The following is a 22076-nucleotide window of genomic DNA, read 5'->3' as shown; positions in this document are numbered from 1 at the left end:
GGCACCCTCAGCCACTGAATCCCGGGGGAACGCCGCGGGCAGTTTAATCGCCGACTCCTGCGGGACTTCGCTTCTCATCCACCGCCCCAGCGAGCCGGAGTCGGCGGAGGCCGGGCCCCCTCGGCGGACACCGGCGGCTCCCGCGCGTCGGCGGGGCGGGGCGCGGGCAATGGGCCGTGCGAGGCGCGCTTCGCACCGCCGCTCCCAGCGCCGGCCCGCGGTGTACAGTTAGCGTCAAATTACAGCAATTAACCGGGCACCGGGATTTAATTACACAGCCCTGCCCCTTTCCCACCCCCCCCCCCCTTCGGTCCTGGGGAGCCTCCTGCTCGAGGACGACGCGGAGCAAAGACGGCTCCGTGCAAAACGGGAAAGGGATGGGGAAGATGTACGGAGATTTCGTGGCTCCGGGACTCTGCTGCCTCTCCTTTTCCCGCTTGCTGCTCTCCCTACCCCCTCGAGCCCTCTCCAGGGGGCGGCAATTTTGGCCCCGTAACGATTATTTTAAATGCCAGCTTTTATTATTACTATTTTCCGGAGAGGGGTGGGGAATAAATTCGATTTTAAGTTGGCCTTCTGCAAAACGCTCCCAGTAAACTTGAGTGCCACATTCTTCCCGGTAGGATCTTTCCCTTCTCCCCAACTCCAGCGCTCCCCACACAGGGTTAAATCTCCGGGCTCAGGACCCGGCTCCCACAGCCCGGCTCCCGCCCCGCGGCTCTTGGCAGAGAGGCGGCCCGAGCGCAGCCCGCCCGCGGGGTGGGAGCCGGGCTTTCGGGGCTGTGGGCAGCCCTGGCTCGCATCGGGCTCATCCGTGCTCTTTTTTTTAGCCTAGGGGAGGAGGGCATGGGCTGGGCGCGCTGCGGAGCCCGGGGTTGTGAGGCGCTCCTTTTCCCCTCCCTGGGGCATTTGGTGACCGCACTTCGGGGATGAATTCGACTTCCCTGGGCCGGGCGTTTAGAGGACGCCTTTCCCTCGCAGCCTTGAAGGCACACCCGGCCCGTGTAGAGGACTGAAATTGCCGCACCCTGAGCTACAGTCACCCCTGAAGTGCCAGCTCTGTCTCGCCCTGCCGCCTGCCTCCTCCCTGTGCCAAGGGAAGCTGAAGCTCAAGCACCTTCTCTCCTCAGACAAAACTGTCTTCTAGTGCGAAGACGTGCGGCTCTTTTTCTTTTTTTGTCCTCGCTCCTCTATGTCACACCGTGTGGTTCACAGCTTGTAGTGATTTTGGCAGGTGGCTCCGAGGGAGTCATCGCCGAGCTCTGTGCCCTCTGAGTTACTTCCGATGGACGCGGCGGTCCCTCCCCGTGCGTCACAGCGCGGGGAGCACACGGGGCAAAGCCCTACCCGCTTCTCTTTCCCTCCACCGGCAGCATCCTTATGGTTAAACCCCGCCACGGATCTCTTCCCAACGAGAAAGTAGAGAAGAGATGTTCTTGGGAGGCATTCACCTTCCCGGCGTCGAGGTTCCCCAGCCGGTCTGAGTTACCGATCTCACCCCTGAGTATCCCCACCAGCCCGGCTCCCAGATGACGGACAGGTCTTTCTTACTCCCTCCTGCCTGTTCTGCCGGCCCCGGGGGCGAGCCGCAAGAACGTTTAGATAAACCCGGCTCCTGATTCCCTGCGGGAAGTTTAGGCTTGGTTATTCTTCTCGCTGTTGCTTTCCAGTTCTCCCTGCCCCAGTGCCGCCCGACTGGGGAGACACTCAACGCGGCTGATTTCCGCCGGCTCACTGACACATAAATAGCTTTTATTCGTCTTCTTTTTTTTTTTTTTTTTTCTTTCTCTAAAGTAGTTTTTGGCAGTGCCTGGTCTGCGCCCGTGGGGCTACTTGCAGCTGAGGCGATCCCAGGGCCGGCAGAGGCGCCCGCTCCGGGACAGATGCTCCACGGTGGACGGGGGCTGCGGCCGGCAGCGGGGTGGGCTCGCTCCCCGGCGGGGCCGAGAGGAAGCACCCCCCGCCCCGTCCTCTGCCCAGACAGAACTCCCGGCGTCGGTATTTTCGGAGGGAGAGAGGAGAAGTTCAGGTTGGTGTGGGTCTGTCTACCTCGGCTTTACGAGGCTGGGGGAAAGCGGGACAGCCTCTGCCCCCGGGATGAGGGTTGCCTTCACTCTGGGCACGGGGCGTCTTCCCGGGTTCACCTTAGAGCAGAGAGTGGAACAGAAAGGAAATGGCAAAAACCGGCAGGACATACAAACAACCCAAACACATCAAACCCTACAAAACAAAGACAAAAAAAAAAAAAAAGGAAAAAAAATACAGACACTCCCCGCCCTTTTTCGCTCGCACTTTGCGATCCAACACGATTCAATTACTTTTGGGAGGCCGGTGCCGGAGAAGGGGAGGTGCTCTGTCTCGGGTGTTAGCGGAGAGGTTTTTCCTCGGTTGATTTGGGAGTCTGTGTTTTGTTTTTATGCCCTGCTGTGGGGGGACGGGCCTCCGAGCAGAGCAGTCTCAACCCTGCGGCCAGTGGAACCGGGAAGCCCTTCCGATGAGCGACTTGGGATGTTGCAAAGGAGTGAAAAGAAAGGATAAGAGAAGAAATCCGTACTCGTGCACCTGTGACCGCCTTGTCCACTGTGCTGTCTCCCGGCTATTCAGTTTAGCAGAGTTTGAGTTTTTTTCAAGCCCGTTTCCCACAGGAGAGAAGCTCACCGAGTGCAACAGGTCGCTTCAGCTGCTCCCGAGACCTCACGAAACCAAATGCCCCTTCCCTGTCCTTCCTCCTCCGGCTCCCCCCCGTCGCGACTTTGCTCCGGGATACGCTTTGAAGGGGGATGTGGGACGTCCCGCTTGGACAAGACGCGGAGCCGTCGCCCCTGCGCAGCCTCTGCGGAGGAGCGGGAGGAGAAGGATGAGGATGCTGTGACCCTGAGTTACGACACTGTGGTACCTTTCCGCGCGTCTCTGCCATTCCCCTCACACCCCACGCCCCCTTCCGAGACCCCTTTGTCCCCGGCCCGGAGTTTGAATCCTCAGAATGTTGTCAGGAGGCTGATCAGTTTGGAAATCAGCATATAAATAGTCATAAATGCATGTAAATAGCAACTTTTTTCAATGCCAAATGACGATCTCTGACTGCAATTTTTTGGAAGTGAGATGAAACCTTTTTTTTGGAAGGGGGAGAAAAAGCAAAGTTTTTTCCAAGGAGCACGTGGGTCTCACCTTCTCCTTTAATATTTATTTGCTAAACTAACTACACTAAACCAACTAAACAAGCAAAACCGGCAAGTAATCGGGAGTTAAAACTGAGCACACACACTGCGGTGCCAATGCAATCCAGCTACCGGCGACTGCCCGGTGTTTGCATGAGCAACCGCATGGTGCAAATTCCCATGCTGTAGATCTCGTAAGGAAAGGTAACAGGTACATTCTGCTTCACCAGATACTTTTCTCAACCTAGGCCCTTATGGGCTAGCTACTGTCATTGCCATCTCCAGAAAACGAGCTCCTAAAAAGATTATCCCTATGAGTAAAGCGTCAGTGGGGTAAAACTCTGGGCTTCACCTTTTTTTGGATTCCTCAGAGAGTAGTTTCATGGTCTCAATACAAATGTGGTGAGGATTTTTTTTCCCTTGCAAAGCACAATACATTCATGCTAGAGACACCAAGCACTTTTGTCTTTAGAAAAATAAATCTATCCACTATATGCATGTCAAGATCTGATTATTTGTTCACTCAAACCTGGATGCTTTTTTCTGTTGTGCATTTCATTTTCTAAACGGACAAAACCCATCCAGTTTTAAGAAAAAGACTGCATTTGCAGCTTGAATATAAAATTGGAGTATTTTCTGGGCAATTCTGACTGCTCATGTGTCCTTCAAAAGGCTTTTGCATTTGAAACACAGGCAATTATTTTGCCAACAATCTCATAGCTGCAGTAGATTGCAGTTTTACTGATCATGCCACCCCAAAATAATTACAAATAAGTTCTATTTTACATTTATTTTCAATTTTTCATCAGCTACACTGTCAGATGAAATCCAGAAAAGAGTATGCTGCTTAAGGTCCTTCAGCATGTCCTGTTTGATCAAAGGGTTATTGCTACTTACAAATGTTCTAGGAAGAGCTGCTTTTCTCTAGGCAAAACTTCACTGCCTTTGCTACCCCCTTGCCCTAAAATCCACTGATGCAACTGCACATATCCTGAGTACAAAACACAGTTACGCTCCAGCATTAAGTCTCCATATGGTGAGTTTTGCTTGGATTAAGATTTCGAAACTGAGCCCATAATAAGATATGCCATAAAACCTCAAACAACCCTCCTCCCCCAGGGATATTTATCTTACACATTTAATTGCCCAGTAAAATAAATTCTGTATGTGTACACTTATATGGGAAGGATTTTGATCTGGTAATTTCAGTGTATCTTCTGATCTGTAGCAGCTTAGAATGACATCCTTGAAAACTGTGGAGAAGCAGAAACTGTGCCCTGCTAAATAATGCCTATTCAGCTGCTAAATATTTACACATAGGCAGGAATAAGCTTTCCTTGTAACGCTATCTCTTAACTCTATATTAGCATTCAAGAAGAAAAACAAATGCAAGTCATTTAAGCATAGGCCAAATCCTTGCTTCTGCTAAAGCAAATAACAGAGCTCCACTGGCTTGCATGGAGCAGAATGGGGCTCCTTCGTGTTACCCCTATGTCATATTAACACTGTCATTTTTGTAATGACTTCCCTCTTAAAGCACTCACTGCTGTATAATAAGCTCCAACAAACCCTCAAGAAGTGCGGTGTTATTAGTTTATCTGCTTTACAGATAAGTAAACTGATGCAAGGAGAAGATAAGGAATTTCCCCAAGGTCTTGCAGCTGGTTTGCTTGAGATCAAGGGAAGGAAAGGAAACCAGGAACAGGGATGGAACTAACCACCAGAACGTGTCCCATATCCAGGAAAGCATTATTAAGAGGAGGAGCAGGCAGTCGGAATCTCCATAAAACAGGCCATTTCCAGTCAGATACATCACTGTATCTGTACCTCTTTGGTGGTTAAACTTGGGCACTCACGTTTGAAACTCTCAGCTTCTCCAATGATACTTTGGTGTTGCATCCATCCTGGCATGACATAATATAATGGAAGTGGAATTTCATTTTCAGTGCATTGAATAAAACATGCTAATAAGACACGTTTAGAAAACAAAGCCTGGTATTACCCACAGCAGAGTTTTAATAAAATCTACTTTGATATTTCTATGCTAACATTGGAACTGCTGTCTGCAAGGCATATATTTTAAAGTGTCAAATAATTACAATAAGACGCATTATTGGAAAATGACTGTTGGAGGTTCTGACGTCCAAACCAAAATTAATCTGGACAAAAAAATCTCATAAGTGATTTTTTTTTAACAAGAAACTTCCAAAGTTCTAGTCTTTAATCTAGTCCAGCTTGTATGCAGCTGCAATATATTTAGCCTTTAACATTAGCTCTAGCCATTGTCCTAGGACATGTCTACACCCCACGACACTTTATGGTATTAAAAGAATTGCTGTGTGGCTACAGCAACTTGTCTCTATGATATATCACTCAGTGGAAAGCAAGACAAAACAAAACAGTGAACAACATGGCGCTTTTTTTTTTTCCGTGGCAGCTTATGCTATGGGTATAGTTTGCTCAGCTCAGTTGTGTTTATGTGGTGTTTCACACCAAAATGTCCTGCCTGCCTCCCTGACAACTATGGAGCAAAACTTCTGGAGGGGAGTGAAAGAGCAGGCTGTGCACTGGACAATCTGGTGCAATCGTTCCATATAACCACTGAAGGAATACCAGCCCGCTACATGTATAATCTAATTGCAGTCAGGGGCTGATGAAATCGCTCTTGCACCAGCCTCCTCCCTCTGTCAAAGGGAAACGAGGGTGTGGTTGGAGGTTATGGCAGACAAGCACTCACATTACAGCTGTCCTGGGGATTTTCAACTTGGTGTCCATTCCAGCAGCTGAAGGCACCACCACCCCAGGTTCAGCTCACAGGGACAAACTGACCAGATGGAGGCTTAGACCATCATCTTCACACCCAGGAACACAAACAGTTGGACACTGGACAAACAAACTTTTTATTCTCCAAAGCATGGTATTACCATACTGATACAATGGCACTTTTCCAAATTAACCTGGGAAGTTTGTCCAGAAGAAATTTGAGGCCATGCTTGCAAATGCTGTGCAAGAAGGACAAAGCGATGCATCAGCCTCCTTCAGGAATCAACCCCCCCCACACACACCTGGGTGCATCCCATCTGTCCTCAGGACTCCCCTTGGGAGAGGCACAGAGTCCTTAGCAGCCAGCAGCCACCCAGCCTGTTTACACCAGGCAAGTGTAAGCGATTGCGAAGCCCCAGTGCGTTTGCAAGTGAAATCAGTCTTGAGCTGACAAGCTGCTCCCTTAACGCTGCTTTCTCCGGAGTGGGAGTGAAGCCATTCCACTGCACCGGCTAAGGAGCCTGCCAGAGAGAAGTGTTAAAGGAAAAGGGCTTAGGCTTGGGATTCTTTTCCTAAGACTTTGGCGCCCCTGTGTGTCTCCTTTTTGAGAAATTCAGTTGAAGAACAACCCCAGGCTTTTCTCCCTTTAACCCAGCACCAGAAACACTGCACTCGAAACTGGGAGAGCTCTGCCAGGACAGCCTGGATGATGCTACCCAGCGGCCTGACTCTAATTTGAACTGTGCCATTTCCACTCCTTACCTCTCCTTCTTTAGGTGCTGGAATTGCCTTCTTTGGCAACTTTATCCAAAGTGACTTACGTCCTTAGAACACCACTTCCTGGAGTCAGGACATCTATCATTAGCTTTTCTATATGCCTGTATCTCCTAGTATGTCTGAGGTCCAGACTGGAAAGAGCCCTAAAGACAATAGGTTAAAAAAAACCCCAAAGCATTTGATGTATCTTAAGCTATCAAAGTGTCAGATTTACAAATTAGACAGACAATACATGTGAAATACTTATCTATATGTCTACATCAGGGTTGCACTACAATCAATTTTTCTTCAAAGGCGAAGGCAGGAGCAGAGGAAATTCGACACAAAAATTTAACAAAATCCTGAGATGAACTGTAAATATTTTTTTCTGTGAGGTAGTTGAAATTATTTATTCCATATCTTCAAAATAACTGTGACAGAGAGGAATGAAGCGAGTTGCCTAAGGGTACAGGGACATGGCAAGACAGCTGGACATAGAGGAAGGAAATCCAGTGAGCCCAAGTTCTGGCACAATTTACTCTGTTTACCAGGAGGTCCTGGTACAAATGGGCTCTGCAAAAATGAGTCTCATAAGTCTTTGTCCTCTTTCCTGCCTTCCAGCTGTCGGTTCTTATTTCAAAACATGTAAGAGATGGGCATGTCTGAGGGGTGTGGTGTTTATTTGGGGCTATTTGGAAAACACACAAACACACACTCTGCAAAGTGTCACTGGAAAAAATATAACATGCAAACACAGGCAGGCTATCACTTGCCCCAGAGTCAGCATCACCTGCTTCATACTCAACCTTTCTAACCTGGAAAAGGCCCTCCTTTCATGACACCCTTGCCTGCCTTTAGACAGATGGCCCCAGCTGTAGGCAATGTGGATGCAGGCCTGCCCTGCCTGTATTTATGGGTGGGTGGTTACCCTGCCGTTGTTTCCCACCTGGAGTGCTTATTACTCCTTTCACCAACTCTTCTGCTATAGCCTTCCTTGTCAGAGGTAAATCTGGCCCTTAAGGCAACCACACCAGGGGAAGCTATCCCAAAAGGCTTCTCCCACCTGCTTCCCCCAGCATTTCATTTTTTTTTTTTTTTTTTGTTTCTACCTTTCCTTCATGCAGTACCAAGTTGCCCCATCAAAACTTTTGGTAAGGCACACTGCTGAATTCAGGTAGCCTGCCTAAAAATAAACCCAGAGAAAAAATTAAGGAGTTTCTTAATTCAGGGGACTTGTCTTGTGTTAGGACTTAGGATATCTACCTTGATGCCTGTTCCCCTGCTGGATATTGGCATGTCTTAACCCTTGTCTGGTCTTGCATGCTGTGGGCTGCATTTCCTAACCTAAGAACATGCTGCTACTCAATCTTCTTTTAGACCCATTAAGGAACCCGAGTTTTGCTAAGTCTAGTGTTTATGTGGAACCTTCTCAAGGGTAAAAGCCTTTCCCCATGTTCCTGGGAATCCTGCTCCCAGCAACACAACCAGTGGGGCGATACTCTTTTGCTTGCCTCAATTTTCTGCTCTCTCCCTCACAGAGAAAAAGTGGTGCTTCTTTATTTGGGACAGCTGGCATTGGTCGCAAAAGCTACTGGGTGAGTGTGAGGTCAAGCTCACCCTGGGATCGTGTGAAATTGATTTCCAGTGCAGGAAAAGAGTTTCCATGTTTTCCCCCTACTACAGGGCCCATTATCTAAATAGGGGATATATCCCACTTGTGAGGGAGCTCAGCACAAACACTGCTCCTAAGGGCTGTAAGCCCCAACTGCCCGCACTAATGGGTCATGTGTTGGTTTGACCAGGTTTACAGGCTGTTGATTGCGCATAAGAATTTAGAGCATGAACAAAAAATTGTCCCATAAATAGGCTGGTGGTATTTTAAACTAAATTAGCCCCACAGTGAATGGCCTCCTCTACTGTATTACAGCATGGCTGAGCCTGCATTGGGGATTGAAAGGGATTCATGTGGCTGGTTAAGAGCAACATTATTAAGATTATTATTGGGGGCTGGAGCAGTCCCAATAGGAATGCAATTATTCAGGACCTTTGAGCTACAATTATGCGTGACAGAAGAAACCTAATATGATGGCAGAGAGTATTTGGGCCTTTATGGCTAAGTAACTCACAAGCAGACAGGGCTTAGGGCTCTGACAGATGGGTTGTGGTGAAGCTTGCAGTACTGGTTGAAGATGTTTCCATCTCCAGCCACTCACTCCAATAAAAGAGCTGGCAGAAGGGAATTGGTTCCTCAGCCTCAGTTGCTTTTGGTAGAAGCTCAGCACCTCAGGCTGTGGTTTCACACCATGGAGAGTTCAGTGACAATAGCAGCCTAAAGGGATTCACACCCTCTTTCTCAGACTCCTGTCAACTTCTTGCAGACCTGCTGGACTGATTCAGTTTGTTACAGGGAAAAAAAAAAAGAGGGGAAGGATTACCCTTCCCTCCAAATTTAAGCAGATCAATGCCTGAAAGTGTTTATAGTCTGGTCCAATCTCTCCAGTCAGCTGGAGGCATAGGATGGGAACAGTTACCAATTTGGAAAACAGGCCCTTACCTTAAAATGCTGCCGAGGACGGTTTTTTTCCCTGCCTCTCTTTCATTCCTGTGCCCGGAAAGTGGTTTTCCTGCTGCTGCTTGCAGCCTCTTGGAGGACGGGAGCGCTAGCCCGTGCAGGCAATCTCTTCTGGCTGGACTGTGCCCTGCAAGCAAGGACACAGAAAGCATGTATGATATTGGAATGGAAGCAGTGTGGACAAGAGTGTTTGGAACAGCATGAAAATTTGCTAATGTTTTCATCTCCGAGTTCGTCCCAGCTGGTTTACATGCGGCAGAAAAAAACTACCTCGTTATAATGGGTGACTACCTACAGTTTATTGGAACAGAGCTGTTGCTAAACACATGGAGTAGCGATGTATTAACACATTGTAAAAGGCTGTTTGATCACCATGGGATTCCAGATGAGCTAACAACAGAAAATAAGCCGTGATTCACAAATGACTCATTTCAGCATTTCTCTTTGATGCAGCAGTTCAAGCAAGCCCTGTCTATGCACATTCAAATGAGTTCACTGAATAGTCATTGAGCCCAGCCACGCCGTGCTTACAAAGTCATTTTTTTAACAAAGTGTAAGTACAGTTTTTAAGTATAAAAATTGGGCAATTTCTAGCAAGCCGCGCCAACGCATGACTCCAGTCACTCCTGCCGACAACGCCTTCCGACGCTTAAAACCCCGAAACCAAAGACTAGTTTTCCGTGATTCGAGCCCTCCAAGTGCGGGGGTCCTGAGAAATCACACCCCTTGGTTCGGGCATCTCCTTCCAGGTTGAAAATTACAGCAAATGGTGCAATGTCCCAGCGGGACGCTTTTCTCACGGGCTCGCCACGACAGCGCCCGCTCCTGTCTTGAGTTGTCCACACCCTACGAGCCGTCCTCTTCCCCCTCCTCGCCCCGCCACGGGCTGCGATGCTTTATCCAGCATTGCCATCCAGTGGCACAGGCGACAAATGACAGCGCAGCTTGCGGATGGGAGCGGGGACCTTGTGCAGTTCAGCCACTCGACGCGGCGGGGATGCGGCTTGACAAGGTCGGCCCGCGCCTGGGCAGCAACCCGACGGCTGGATGGAACAAGCCATTCAGCGACAGCCTGCAGCGCCGCTGCTTTGTGCCAGCTGGCTGTGACCGGAATGATGCGGAAAAGGCGGCGAACATTTAATGTCGGCAGGGAATGGAGTGCTAACTGAAAGGTACCCGGCCCCTTTCAGAGAGTGCCTGCTCGTGGATCCCACTTTTATTTGAAGTTTTGTGTCGTGTTCTCTTTGTTTTTTGGGTTGTTTTTTTTTCCCCTGGTGTAAATTCACAGTGCTTTAGCAGCCAGAAGTCTGCTTTAGTATTCCTCTATGGATTGCAGAACTGAGATTATAAATGGTCACTCTAATGCACTCATCTAGCCATATTTTTTTTTTTTCTCTAAGATGTTGCTAGCCAGGTTGCTCCCCAAAACCTCAAGCATTAAGTAACAAACGCAGAAGCCTACTGGTAAAATTACCTGCGAAAATATGGGATCATCATTTTCCCAAGAAGACTTGCAATATTTACATGGATCCAGTCTTTGGAACCTATCTATCACCTACCCACTCTTCAGGGCATAGCCATGTGCCATTTCTTGCTGCCCAGAGAGAAATCCTTTTAATCAGCAGGGCTGCAAAGGACGAAAGCCCAACCCAAAGGAGCCATTGACAGCCATTTTTCACTACTATTTGGATGAAAAAAACCAAAATCCAACTGCTTGTGTATAAATTATAACATTTATCATCAGTCCTGCTGAATTGGGGAAGTCCAAGATGACTGGAGGTTAGTCAATGCAACGTCCATTCCCAAGAAGGGTTGGAAGGAGGATCTGAGGAAATACAGGCCTGTCAGCCTGTCCTTGGTGCTGGGAAAGGTTATGGAATAGATCGTCTTGGGTGCAATCACATGGGACCTACAGGACAATCAGGGAATCAGGCCTAGCCAGCATGGGTTTATGAAAGGCAGGTCCTGCTTGACCAACCTGATCTCCTTTTATGACCAGGTGACCTGCCTGGTGGATGAGGAAAAGGTTGTGGATGTTATCTATCTGGACTTCTTCTATAGCACAATCCTGGACAAACTGGCAGCCCACGGCTTGCTTAGGGACCCTCTTTGCTGGGTTAAAACCTGTCTGGATGGTCACCCACTGTGGTGGTGGATGGTGCCACATCCCATTGATGGCTGGTCACTAGTGGGGTTTCCCACAGCTCAGTATTGGGGGCAGTCCTGTTTAATATCTTAATCCATGACCTGGATGAGGGGATTGAGTGTACCCTCAGTAAATTCATGGATGACACTAAGTTCAGCAGGAGTGTTGATCTGTTGAGAGGAAAGAAGACTTTGCAGAAGATCTGGACAGGCTGGATTGAAGGGTCAAGGCCAATGGAATGAAGCTCAACATGACCAGGTGCCACGTCTTGCACTTTGGCCAAAACAACCCAATGCAGCTCTACAGGATGGGGAACAGAGCGGCTGGAAGGATGCCCACTAGAAAAGGACCTGGGGTTGCTGGTTGACAGTGGCTGAACATGGGCTGGCATGTGTCCAGGTGGCCAAGAAGGCCAAGGGCATCCTGGCCTGTATCAGCAGTAGTGTGGCCAGCAGGACCAGGGCAGTGATTGTCCCTCTGTACTCAGCACTGGTGAGGCCACACCTCAGGTTCTGTGTTCAGTTTTGGGCCCCTCACTACAAGATGGACATTGAGGGGCTGGAGTGAGTCCAGAGAAGGGCAACAGAGATTAGAGAGTGAGTCACATGAGGAGCAGCTGAGGGACCTGGGGATGTTCCACCTGGATTAAAGGAGGCTCAGGGGTGACCCTATCACTCTTCACAACTACCTGAAAGGAGGCTGTAGTCAGGTGGGGGTTCACTTTTTCTCCCAGTTAACAAGTGACAGGACAAGAGGAAATGACCTCAAGCTGAGATAGGGTAGGTTCAGGTTGAACGTCAAAAAGAATTTTTCCCCTGAAGAGGCGGTAAAGCGTTGGAATGGGCTGCCCAGGGAAGTGGTGGAGTCACCATCCCCAAAGTGTTCAAGAAATGATTGGATGTGGCAGTTAGTGCTATGGTTTAGTTGGTGTGGTGGTGTTTGGTCAAAGGTTGGACTCAGTGGTCTTGGAGGTCTTTTCCAACCTTTTCTTTGAATATGTAATTCTATGGTAAGTAGTTGCATAAGAGGAGTCAAAAGGATTGTTTACTTTTTGCAAAAGCCAAGTAAAAGGGAGAGCAGAGAGGTTACTCTGCAAGTCCCAATGCAACTGCTGGCCCCACATCATGAGGCAGGTCCTGCTGCCACAGCAGAGTTCATCAACACAGATCAGAATGTGCTGATTGGTGAACACCGGGGACAGACTGCTTGGGGACAGTATGGTGGCCTGCAACAGATTAGCCACAAAGAGCTGATAAACAGCCCCGGGTGCCTGTGCCACTGAAACCAGAGTGGAATATGTGATACTTAAGGCCAGGCAGCCAACAGGAAGAGGACCACACTCCTGGTGTTCCCATGAAAGCAGTCAGGTCCCAGATGAAACTGAGAACACGCAGAAGCTTCAGCTAGCTCCCCAGATGGCTAGGTAGTTTTCCATGTTGGTGTGGCAACAGCAGGACTGGCTGGAGGAAAAGAGAGTAAGAACCCACCTTTGCAAGAGGAAGGTAAAGCAGGGGGGCATTGACAGACGTGATGTGCTGTTAGACCCAATCAAACAGGATGTAAAACACCACAGATTTCATTCTGTACACACAGCAGCATCACTAGAGCTTCGTCCCTGAGCAGGCTGGATATTAAATTGATCAAACTGGTAATGAAAGTGGGAATTGTTCCATCTCAGCTGACACAAGGCAGGTGACCTTATTAAAAAATATGCCAGTGTATTTAATGGGGTAGGGCAGTTTCTTGGGGAATTCATGATTAATGTGGCTATAGCTCTGGAGATCCCCTAGCTAGTGCCCCTGGAAAAAGTCTTACTTCCACTATGAGATGGCCCAGCTGAAATTTTTGACATGGTACTGTATGATACAGGCACATAAATCCAGCACTGTTTTCTGACAGAGAAGCCAAGTTACTGCAGAACTGCTGTATTGATTAGAGGACATGGTGGCCTCATGCTGGACGTAGCAAGCTGGGTGTGTAAGAAACCTCAGAGCCTGCTGAGGGGTGCACTGTATCTCTCTGTGGTCTGTTCAGGCTGACCACCAGGAGCAACTCAGACTCCTGTACTGTTTAGTCACAATGGAAGATGCTGTTCAAGACACTGAGCTCATGTAATGTCCTGAGCAAGACCTGACTTGGGGAAATCTCGGAATCTACTGACAACCAATGGCCTGCAGCGTGGCAGTGTTTGCAGCTGAGCTCTGTGTGTGTGTGTGAAAAGGACCTGAGAGTGAGAAAAGCAATTGTCTGTGCACCCCTGAGAGGGAGTAGGAACTCAGGAGGGTCATAATATCCCAGACCAGTATTATGTCCCCAGCAGGTGCTGAGGCCTTTGAAAGAGCAAAGATGTGCAAGCAAATGTGGTGCTTTTCCTGGCACCCTTCCAGCCTACAGCCATGGGCAGAGCAGGATCTTGTGAGAGGGACATAACTGGTGTGTATCCAAAAATGGTTCTCTGTCATGAACTTGCCCAGTCATGTAACAGAGCCCCCACAGAGATGGAATAAGCAGGGGCTTAGGGATAAAGCTGCCTGTTTTCTTCTGATTGTTGTAGGTACAGGGAAAAGTGTACATTCTTGGCAAATAAAAAGTAGTATAGCAAAAAACTAAGCCTAAATATAGGCTTGGGGCTCAGGCCAAGCAGAATTATCAGTGTGAGCAGCAACCAAGAAGCTGGAAGTAGTTTCCAAACAGAAATTGAGCTAAACTGGAAGAAAAGAAACAATCGCCAAATTTTGACAGCAGAGTACAATTGTAGTTCAAAGCAGGATCCAGACATGCTGCAAAACAAAGGTTCCAGAAAGCACTGTGAAATAACCTGTCTCAGGACAGAAAACAGATGTTAGGATACCAGCTGCCAGGTGTGTATAGTAACTGGGAAATCCAGTAAGAAAACCTTGGCCTGGGAGAAGCTGTTTAGCAGGAAAGGACCAGACAAGACAAGGCTGTCTACAGGAGCTGAGGAATGCAATGTTGTGCAAGACAGGAGGTTTCCAGTAGTTTTCTAGCCTCTTTGCCCCTTTATAACCTTCTTAGCAACTTTCCAGTGACCCAATATGGGGAAACTAGATTGTCCCAGCTTCAATAATGCCATCAGGGTCTGTCTTCAACCCCATGGGGACTGGTGATTGCAGCCACTCCCCTTCCAGTAAGGCAGCCATAAAAGGTTTTTGTGTAAGAAGTCGAACAAGGGACCAAAACATAAACATGAGCCTCCACCCTAAGCAAAAGCAAACAGAACGGTGCTTGGCAATTTGAAACACTCAGGAGTGGAGTTTGAAGCTTTTGCTGAGCAGTTTTGGGTGTGAGTGCATCAGCAGCTCCAGAAGATAACCAGGAAAAAGATGTGGAAATGATGTGAAAACCTGATAGAGCCTGAAGCAGGGCTCCTTCTTAAAAGGGTGATACAGGCTTCCATGTGTCTGTGGATGGCAAAGACAGGGGAAAACATCCTTTGACTTCACATTAGAACTGTGGTAACTTTTAGTGCAAATTTGGGGCTCAGGCAGTGTGAGGCGGAGGGCTCTGCAGCACAGGCTGCTTTGCCCAGACTGTTGGTTATACAGCGAGGAGACCCTGGCACACAGTAAAGCTTCCAAAGGGAAAACAAATCAACAGAAGCTGAAAATCTTAGGCTAAATCTTAAGAAAAAATTTGAGCTACAAATGGTGACATTTCTGCTGGTGGGACAAAAACTGCAGCTGTGCAGCACTGGCCAACTTCCTTCCCTGACAGCCAGTGTTTGTTACAAATTACTTCTGCCAGTGGTTTCTCATTACTCACAAAGAACCCGGCAGGCTCTAGCAGTCAAGGATGTCTAGCATTATCTCCCAAGCAGACGTGGGGTGCAGTGTGATGGGGATGCTTTCAATCCTAAGGCCCTTTGGGAGAGTCCAGAGGCCCAAAACCCAGGTGGCACCCCACAGATGCTGGAGGTGAGGAAAAAAAGACTTTTCCAAGGCAAGTCCTGGCTTTGTTCTACCTAAACCCAATGCAAAATCTCTCCTAGGTAGGAAGGCATTAAGGACAGCAGATACTTACTACAGCCCTCTGAAAGAGAATCCTGATAATTCATTGAAGGAAAAAGAGAAGGAATGGGTGTCAAACTAAGTTGTATTATGATGAGAGATGAAATACCTGTCAACAGGTAAACTGTTACAGATTTAGCATTTATTAAGTTATTTTTCTTTATGCTTAGGATGAATCACAAAAGTATCACAAATGTTTTTTCTTCCTGAATGGTCCATGACTATACTGATTTTAACCAAACTGCAATGTTAATAGCAATTAGCAGAGATCATGAGCATATTTTTAAAAGATGACAAACTCCTCTTGCTACCATTGCCGAGTGTAACAGGATCCCCAGCCCAACTAGAGCCAAGTTATGTTACTGTAATATAGACCGTCATAGGACAGAAAGCTAGAAAAGACCTAGAAAACTACCAGGTCTGAACCAGTATGACCTGTAAAACTGCTGAAAAAGCTACGCCTAACCTGCCAATGAAAACCACCATCAGGAAAATTCCAGCCTCTCCAGGCAATCTAAGCCACATTTAACTGTTTATCACTACAAAGCTCCCCTAATGTCTGATCTTCACCTCTTCTGATGCTATCTAAGATGATTACTTCTTGTTCTATGCACAGAGAACAGGGAGAATCAGCTACTCCCTTCCTATTTGAACCAGAATTTGTTTCTGGTTTACCTCTTTTACATATTTGAAGACTTCCTGCCGTCTTTTTTTTTTTAATGCCATAATAAACATATATTTTTCAGTCATTCCTGACAGTAGATGTTTTCTAGATCCCTATGGGTTCTCTGCTCATGTTGTACCTGGCAACAAGTTATATTGTCAGAATAAAGAGCATGGTGGAGGCATTAAAAATAGTAACAGTGATCTGATCCATATATCTGTTCTGTCTGACACAGCCAGTCACCTGTACCAGCAGCCAGGGCTCTGGTCAGATTTGCTTGGCAGAGCAGGTGACTTCCACCCTGCAAATCGAGTTGCTTTACTCCTCCAGCTGCTAACACACCTGCAGCTGGGAGCAGACCCTTGGCCATGCAGAGACCAGGCTGCAGGGACAGTGCCCTGACCTGACACCTCCCTGAGGGTCTGACACCAGCTACTTCACACACCGAGGGGAATGCCTTGGGTTCGTGTTCATAAAGTTAGCAAGTGCCCAAATGTTTGCAAAACCCAGTGTAAGCTGCCTTTGGACACTCCTCCAGGGCAAACAATAGCTGCAGGTGTACATTTGTACTTTACTGTACGCTAATGTGCATATTAATCTGCAGTAGGAAAGCAGATCTCTATCCATGCCTCGACTACACCAGTGTCAGCTATAAAATCTAGTTATATTTACAGAAGAAAACCAGCATCACCACCACAGCCTGCCTGTCCTCTATTAGGATGTGTTTAATTATGTCTTGCTTTCCCTGCGCAGGAGGATAAGTGAGCAGGGAAGAGAATGCCGTGCTGTTGCTCCTGAGCAGCTGATGAGGAGTAGTTTGCACAGAGATGAGTACAAGTCCCTGTTGGAAATTAATTGGAGAAGGGAGATGTAGAGTGCTTTGCTTTGGAGCAGTAGTAAATCTGACTTGCAAAATGTGCTCTGCTAAGAGATTAGGCAGCTTACCTATTCCCGAAACCTTTGTACCTAAAAGTCTACTGCAAATGCAGACAAGCAGCGAAGTTCCTGCAGGGTAAGAGGCTCTGTGTCTGGAGCTCGAGAGCACAGCAAGACAAAGGCAGATGAGATGGTGCCTTGTCTGGCCCCTGCTGTTTGTGCAGACAGATGTGCTCACTGATTGTGTGCAATTAGATTACTCGATGGTTTTGCTGGACCATGTGAGCTGAGCTAGCATTTGCCTCAATGTGTCGTTTCATCTCTCCTCCCGTTTGCTGCCAGCACTGCTGCGTTGTGACCATCCGGTGCCAGTGCGTCTGCCTGGGAACTCCTGCTTCAGGTAGGTTTGAATTTTCTTCTCTTTCAGTAGCCAGGTTATGGCTGGCTGGGAAGTGCAGGAATGGCAGGGACTGCTCTGAACAAGAGAAAAAGGAGGGCAGAGGAGGGATAGGAATAAATTTTGATGGCTTTTGTGCTCAATGTGCTTTCACTTCCCCTGTGTTACACAGTGCATATATTTGCCTTCCAGCTCAGACAGGGCATGTGAGTACGACGTGTTGGAGAAGACCACTGCCAGGCAGGGCTGCTCCAAGGAGAGAGTTTTAGAGACCACAAACATTGTACGACATCCCAAACCAACACAAGACCAAAGAAGTTTCATCTCAGTGCAAGAAGGTGTGAGGGACTAAGAGATCCCTTACTTGGGCACAAAACAGCAATCTGTGGCTACCTGCACTTCATAACCAGAAAAACCACACTGAGGAAACATTGTTTGCTCCCTACTGTGAATTTAACAGTGGTGCCAGTTCAAACTGACAGATTTGCATGAGAGGGTCAAGAAAAGGAATATCTTGATAGAGATGGTTTTGTCTTAACAACAGAATAGAAAATGCCAAGTGACTCCAAATAAACATGAAATGCATAACATTCATCACTACTGACTGAGGCCAAACAGGAACTCAAAACCAATGTGCAAAACCGGTGCATTTTGCTTTTTAATTAGCTAACAAATTAGCTGAAACAAATTACATATATTTATTAAGGCCAGGAGCAGTTTACTGAGTACTAACTCTATTCCTAAGATAATATCCTCATTGTCTGGAAAGATCTATTCCCATTCATCCACCAGGAAGACATTTCAATCCCCAATCCTACTGGGGAGTATGTTTCCACTACAGGAGCCACAACAAAAATTTCTCTGATGCTAAAATGAGAATTGCTTCAACGCAGGTCCAGGGAATGATAGAAAGGAGTGGCACTGCAAATCTCAGTCAGCAGCAGCTTTAGTTCTGCCAGCACAGAACCCTTTTACACAGCCTGTCTGTTAAATTGCATGGTAAATTCAACCTTCTATTATTTTTTGTCCAGTAACTCTGTTCTTGCACCCAGTATATGCAGAGGCCCAATACAATATATGATAAAACTGATCAATAGTTAACTCATGTAAGCACAGTTAACCATTGGGAGACAGCAAAAGTTGTTCACAAAACCTAAGAAGCAGGATTCACCTTAATCTTGTCAAGATAAGAGGAACAAGAATTTACTTGAAACCAACACAGAAACCACTGGGTCACCCCACAAAGGACTGCACATGCTCCAGAAAGAAAAGTGAAAAGTGCATTGTGATGAAGGTTACTGGCCTTCGTCAGAAAGACCCCTGAGAAGAAGAGGAGCCTTCCTCAGTGCGACCACCAGGACACACCACACGTGTGACACGCATGCTAAAGATATTAATGACTTCCGAGAACAAATTTGTATAACCACTCCTATCCCAAGGAATGTGATGAATATTCATAAATTTACACGTAATACTGGACTGTATAGAGTTCTCTGTGTGTTTTTGTTAGGAGGAGAGATCCCCCACACCCGGCACGCTGAATAAAGCAAATACCCACTTCTCTGACTCTGTCTCTGAAGTGTCTCCTGGCCCGGTTTGGGGAGATTCAACAGAACAGAAGCAGCCAGGAGCATCATGATGTTTCCTCACACCTTGCCGGTGGTTGGTGCCACAATATGGTTCAGATGTACATCTAGATTTGGCTGCTCCTTGCATCTGAACTTTGGATGAGTCTGTAAATCAACAACTCACCAAAAGAGGACTGTCTGAAAAAGACTGACTGAAGAAGATTTTTTCCATTGAGGTGGTTCATGTGACTTATACACTAGTTTTTTGTTTGACTGGCTTTGGTTTGGTTTGGTTTTTTGGTTTGTGTGTTGGGGTTTTTTTCTGGGGTGGGGCTTGGTTTGGTGATTTTTGCCTAAAATTCAAGCATGGGTCTTATTTCACACAGAGCAGCACAAGGTAGAACTCGTGCTAAAAAACAAACCCAAAAAAGTCCCTCAAAACCCCAAAGGTTTTGACAGCTTGATTTTCCACAGCAGTCATTTACATGTATGCTTTCAGTTTTGTAAATATTAACTGTGCCAAAGAATCAAGGCACTGGCATTAAGAAGTAGCACCAAGAAGACAGCCTTCTTTCCCCCAAGGCTATTGGTACCAAAGGATCATGGTGGCTCCGGATTTCTGCAAAGGGGTTGCAGCAATGTCTGTGCAAGGAAAAAAACCCAAACCAACAACAAAACACACCAAGGAAAAGTTGAATCTTGCGTTGCACTCCTGTGAAGAGCAGACTTGACACTGAACTGTGCCATAAATCAAATCCCTCCAGATGGGAGAGAATTTTCTGAAAGTCCTTGCAAGGAGTTTCAAAGAATAAACCCAGACTTTTCCTGGAGTTTCAGTCCTGCCGGATAGTTGTTTATTAAGTCTTATCAGAGGAACAGAGCCACTAGTGTGACCCAGGTACAGCATAGAGCACAGAAAGCAGGAGTGAAGTCTCCAATTATCAAGATTTACACGGCCTTTTAAAGATAATTTAACCAATAGTTACTAAAAATGTATATTATTTTCACTTTCCTACCAATTATTCAGTAACATGGGCAGGAGCTGTGGAATCCTCTATCCAGTCATCCCAAACTACTTTTACTGCAGAACGTGGAGTAGTAGAAGAAGAGAGAAAGCTTAGAGAACAACAACAATCCTCCATTTTGATATTTTTTACTCTTATCTATTTACTACAAAGAGAAGCCCAAAACCTCTAAATTTTTCACCCTGTGACAATCTTACATAGTAGTCTATCACCTAATTCACACCACTGTATTTTCTAGTTCTTGTCTGATCGTTGGTAATTTTTTCCAAGGTTGGCGGTCAAAACAGTGCTGTTCAGAGGGGTAAGAACCCTTAAAAACAGGCAGAGAAATATTCTCAGTATTCTGGGTTCCTACAAGGCTCATCTTGTTTTCTGCATGTAGCTTTACTTGTTCCATATGGACCATGCTAGCAATGCAGGCTTGCAGGCTTCAACACCTACGAGTCACCTTACATACACACATACGCACATATATATACATACGTATTTATTTATAATGGATATATTTTGAGATCCTAGCCAGTTTCCTAGCTGTGTAGCAGATTACACTGCACCTAATGCAGTTTTAAAGGCATCTGACAGTTTCAAAGACATCTAAATGCCTTGAAAGATCTCAGCTTTCGGTACGTGGGAGAAGCTACCCATGCTCACTGCTCCCAACCGAGACCCTCCCAAAGAAACCCTGACTCCTGCAGGAATGCTGGCATCTGCCCCCTCCTTTTCTCCTTCCACACCCTCCTAATGCCAGCAGGATGGAGGTCTCATGTTAAGACTATGGCAGAAGGGGAGAAATGGTCTTGCAGCCAGCTGATCCAGTGAGGAGATGGTAAGGCTATGAACTCCACAGTCTATGGAATGCATAGTGGATGAGAGGTGGCTGGCCCTATAGTCACCAGCAATTTGCCTTTCTGAGGTGTCAGACGGGGGAGTGGTGGTTGTTCCTGGGTATAGTTCAGTGTAACAATCAAATTAGGAATGAGTTTGAAGCACTCTGTGCAGGTCTGTGCTCCCTAGGACAGCATTCACCAGTAGCTGAGCTGGGACGTTTTCCCCTCATGGCGTTTGCTGTGCGTTTCTTTGTTACACTTGGATAGTGGTCTCAGCTCAGGATCTGCTCATCTCTTGGAGTCCTCTCTTTTAAGAAGCTGTACTGTTGGGCTGCAGCAGCATCAGGTGAGTCTCTGTTACTCCCTGGGACTTTGCACACCTCCATTCCAGCTCCTCAGTTCCATTGGAGCTGTTCTCCTGAAAGCACTGGTGTCCACGAAGAACATTCCCCTGGATCTCCAGTATGAGACAGCTATCCCTGCCTGTCCCTGCTGACTGCCCAGTGAGGAGTGGCTCAGCTCCTTGCTATCTCCAGGTAAGCTTGACTGCCACATCTGTCCTGCACCACTGCCCCTCTTGGGGGATATTCTGGCCATAAATCCTTACAAAGTTTCTCCAGTGCCCCTCTCCTTATTAGAGCATTTGACTGTATGTGATGGGCTGAAGCCACTGCCAGCAGCCTGCATTTGAACAGAGAACCCTGGAGACAGTTTGGAGCCAGGATGGAAGTGCAGCTTCTGGGAGGGACCTGCCAGCACCTGAGGTGATTTTGTCTGCAAGAGCTGGAAGGTAGTTGATGGAATTTCTCCCTCTGTCGCACAATGCGCTGCTCACTCAGAGCATTTACCGGCCTAATCTCAGATCAACTGACTTTGCCTCAGCATTGCCTCACTTTGGAGCAAAAGAACATGGTGTTGGGAAAAGTTTACATGCCCCAAACATGCTGTCTCATGGCAGGAGACCCACATGAACAGATTCACAGCTGGAACAAAGAGACTTACCAAGGATTTCTTTAGTCAGAGCTATGTCAAGCTCTCGTTGCATAAGCATGTTATACCAGATGCATACACAGCTCTTAGAAATACAAATGTCTCATCAGAAAGCCTAGGGTTAGTTTAAGTCATTTAAATAGTAGGTTTTGCTAACTCAGTTCCTTGTGATGGATGTAAGCCTGGAGCTCATCACAAGTCATCCGTGACTCTTAGCAGAAACTGTTTGTCAGATTGCAAATTTGCAAATGAAAATGTTGCTGAAAAAAACCTGATGGCTGTGATATACAGAGGCAAAAAAGTTTC

At 47.1% G+C, this 22076-nt stretch overlaps 1 long non-coding RNA gene across 1 annotated transcript; it reads right to left on the bottom strand.

Moving 5' to 3' along the window:
- Window positions 1–1787: 1787 nt before the first annotated feature.
- Window positions 1788–2850, bottom strand: LOC125335246. The gene is made up of 2 exons (XR_007207395.1): window positions 2319–2850; window positions 1788–2144 (listed from the first exon to the last, which is right to left on the bottom strand). It is a non-coding gene; the product is annotated as an uncharacterized LOC125335246 (long non-coding RNA).
- Window positions 2851–22076: the final 19226 nt, after the last annotated feature.

The sequence above is a fragment of the Corvus hawaiiensis genome, chromosome 1, assembly GCF_020740725.1.
Source record: "Corvus hawaiiensis isolate bCorHaw1 chromosome 1, bCorHaw1.pri.cur, whole genome shotgun sequence".
NCBI lineage: Eukaryota > Metazoa > Chordata > Aves > Passeriformes > Corvidae > Corvus > Corvus hawaiiensis.
The sequence above is the reverse complement of the archived record's forward strand: the minus strand, read 5'-3'. Positions and strand labels throughout refer to the sequence as shown.